This window comes from Rhinolophus sinicus, linkage group LG10 (genome assembly GCF_036562045.2).
Source record: "Rhinolophus sinicus isolate RSC01 linkage group LG10, ASM3656204v1, whole genome shotgun sequence".
Classification (NCBI taxonomy): domain Eukaryota; kingdom Metazoa; phylum Chordata; class Mammalia; order Chiroptera; family Rhinolophidae; genus Rhinolophus; species Rhinolophus sinicus.
The window spans coordinates 30,009,880-30,013,632 of NC_133759.1; the positions used below are offsets into that span (position 1 = coordinate 30,009,880).

The 3,753-nt window shown below is 41.7% G+C and overlaps 1 long non-coding RNA gene across 1 annotated transcript; it reads left to right on the top strand.

Annotated features, from left to right (window-relative positions):
* The first annotated feature begins 497 nt into the window (after positions 1-497).
* Positions 498-2,000, top strand: LOC141567101 (uncharacterized). Its single transcript, XR_012489498.1, has 2 exons — positions 498-601; positions 1,734-2,000. It is a non-coding gene; the product is annotated as an uncharacterized LOC141567101 (long non-coding RNA).
* Positions 2,001-3,753: the final 1,753 nt, after the last annotated feature.

The following is a 3,753-nucleotide window of genomic DNA, read 5'->3' on the forward strand; positions in this document are numbered from 1 at the left end:
AGTATGTGGGTTAGACACCCTCCCCCACAAGGAAACACCTATAGCCAATGACTGACTGATACAGAGTACAAAAGTTAGCCCCCTTGACTCAAATAGAGACACCTCTGGTGCAATTCACACCCTCACCAGATAGCCCCTTGCAATCAGACTGAGACTAAACTTCAGCTGAAACCACATCTTTGCCTAGCTTCTCCCGTTGCCCTATGCTTCCCTCACTTCTTTACAGGTTTCTTCTTATCTCCATCAATAAACCACTTATCCAAGACTTCTCCTTTTAGACTCTGCTTCAAGAGGACCCAACCCACACTGATGTTGTCTGGGAGACTTTCCCTGACAGTTTTCCACCCAAACTGAATTAGGGACCCTCTTTCATACACACTCTTCTGTCACTGAGCTTCTCACTAAGTATTGGAATCATCAATTTACTTGTTAGTCTCCCCACGAGTCTACTTGGGAGCAGCACACTGACCTATTGATCTCTTCCTTCGTAGATCCCAGGACAGCGTTGTCGGGCTTATATAGCTCATGCGCAGTAAAAGTTTGATGAACTGAATTCTTGGGGACCTTTCTGAAAGAGAATATGCTGCTGAAATGTACAGAGGTAAACGGACAAGCCTTGTTTGGGCCTCTCACATTAGAAGAGGGTTCAGGAAAAAAAAAATCACAGAGATGGCTATAGAAATGGGATATGGGCCCTAGAATGTTGGTTAGCACCGTTGAAAATGGACTGTAACCTGGGATTTGGGTCAATGAATGATGATCAATTCAGTTACTTACAAGGTACAATGGAAGATACTTTTAAATTTTTAAAGATTTTTTAATACATCAACTCTGCCTTCAAACAGCTTAAAATCCAGTTTGGGAAAGATTGATAGTAAATATATGAAGAACCATTTCAAGCAGAACATGAACCAACTCCCAGCCACAGTAAAGAACAGGACGAAATAGGGTTAAACTACCGTGAGAAACATGGGGGAATATTTGAACAACTTACTGGCTGTCAAGACAGTAGAAGTCTCATCAGCACCGACAAAGACTCTGTCTTTACCAAACTTGACTCACGCTTTTCTGCGCTCTCTTCTCAACTAGGCCTCAACTTTGGCCAGTGAGAGCTGCAGATCCTCAGCACAAATGCTTTTTGTCCGCCCTCCATACTAAGAGAGTTGAAAAGCATTAGCACAGTTTCTAACAGTTCTAGGGCACGTCCTTAGGATGATGGTCCCAGTCCCTTTAAATTATGGCCTGAGCAAGCTTAATACTGCCAAAGAATACACTGTTTGTCCTAAAACCTGACTATCGGCCCCTGACTTCCATTTGCTTAGAAGCATTTACTTTAAAAACTTGCAGTTGTAAATCCTTTATCTGTCCTTTTATGATATGTCTTGTGTAAGTCAGGGATGTTTTTCTCAAGGACCTGGGAGCCATCACTTTGAAATGTAATCATCAAAAAAAGTAGGACCCAGTCTCTGGGGGAGGGTAGAGCCTAACTTTAATAAGCAAATACAGGTGGCCTAATCACACACACACACACACACACACACACACACACACACACACACACACACCATGCCCCAGCATCCTTCAGACCTATCCTTTAGCACATCCAGCCTTTAAAACATCTCCTGCCTTTTCATTCAGTGGAGTTGAGCTGAGGTCTCCCCTACTGCAGTACTACTAAACAAAATCTCTCTTACTGCCTATAAATAGTGTCTGGCTTTGTTTCTCTTTGACAGTACCCAAGGAAAGCTGTGACTTCAACATTAGTGGAAAGCTTTGAACAGAAGAGCAATGAATTTCCACTTCAGAGGGTCATGTTTTTGTCCTGTAATGATGCAGGAGGTGGACAAAGTCCCTTCAAGTCCCTCTCCTGAGCAATTTGTGAGATGATTGGTAAAATGTTATTTAGGAGTTCCATGAGTACAAGGAAAGGATCAGGCAATGAATTAGGGCCCCAAAGTAAATAGAGAAGTTGTCTCTACAGTATATAAGAATGAGACTAATCCTGACTCTGCTTCTCCTTTGCTGGGTGACTTTAGATAGATTGCATAACCTCTCTGAGCCTCAGTTTCCCTATTCTGTAAAAAGAAAAGGTTGTAATAACTGATGTTCTAGCTGTCTTCTAGCCCTGATATGTTATGACTTCCAGAGCGCTCAAATTCCTGAATTATCTGGAAAGTCTCTCTGGCTAATTACTCTTGATGATTATGTTAAAATGCCTGTCATCTGTTAAGGGGGGAGAGGAGCTCTCTACATTGTGCCAAGAAAGAGCTCTCACACCTCTTCTAGGGCCATATGTGGCTAGGATCCCCTGGGATACCAAAAGCACACATGGTTGCCAGAGAGTCTAACTTTGTGACTCAGAAATTGCCATCTGCTAAACAGCTTTTAATTGAAGCTCCAAGAGGCAGAAGCTGGCTGGAAAAATCTTGCAAGTTGATCCAATAGGATTATCTTCTCTAAAAGAGGTTTTTCTATGTTTAATTAGTTGGAAGCCATTTTGTCACAGATGAATTTCTCATGTGTCAGTCCTTTTGGTGCCCTGCCCCCTCCCTCCTGTGTTTGAGTCCCACAGATTCTTTAGTTAGTAGCAGCCTCTGGGGGTTGTTTTGTTTCTTTGTTTTTGAAGTTACACTGCCCATTCTTTGAGGCATCCAGTGTCATGGAAGCCTTTTCTCCACCACTCAGGATACAGGTGAGTTAGTTATTTCAACCTGGATGGAGAAGTCAAATGTAATCGGTTCTTGATTTTTGGTAATCTGAGTCAGTTACCATATACTCAGGAACCAAAACCTCATGGTTACATTGACCTGAACCAAGTCATCAGGAAGGCACAAGCCTGAATGGCAACAAACCCAGTCATTCCAGGGGTAGGGGAGATTATTAACCCTTTGCATTTGGAGCTAGAAAGGACTTTCAGTGTCCAGGACCCACTCTGTCTGCTGCTGGCAAGAGGGTGGGTGAAGGAATAAATACCCAGAGTCAGGTGCATCCTCCAATTGGGGATTTGGACTGTTACAATGCCTTGCCTATCCTCAGAGTGAGATTCTGGTATAACGAAAAAGGGTAGTCAGGGAGTGGAGACTCAGTATGGAAATCAAGGTCAAATGAGGTTGTACAAATGAAGACGCTCTTCAAAGTGCTTCTAGGTTTGCAATTGGGTAAAATACTCAATTTCAATCCACAGGTATGTAACATTATCTTCATTTTAACCCTTTTATTATGGAAAATTTCAAAACATACAACAGTAGGGAGAACATTTAAAGACTCCATATACCAATCATCCATATACCATTATCAAGTCAAAGCTACTCTGTTTCATCTGTAACCCCACCAATCCTCCCTCCCCATATTATGTCTTCACATTTCATTGTTAAGGAAACCAAGACTCAAGCATAGATAAGAAACAATGAATTGGGTCAGTTATTCTCAATGAATAGGGAGGGGGAGAGAGTAGAGGAACTATATCACATTCTTTGGTGTGGCATGTGTGTTTTGGGAAAAGCAAAGTCAATAATACACTGTTATTATATAATTTTTATTTGTAACATGAAAAACAATACCTATTGTTCTCATAATATAAATTACAGCAAGCAAAACTGAACAAAAGTTTTCTCCGAGCAAGAGGTGGGGATGATATCAAACACTCACAATTTGTGAGATTTCTGTCCATCAGAAAGAGGTCGTGGGTTAGAATAGGTCACAAAATACAGGATTAGCATCTGTCTAAGGTCCCTTTCTTCTTCGATCTCCCAG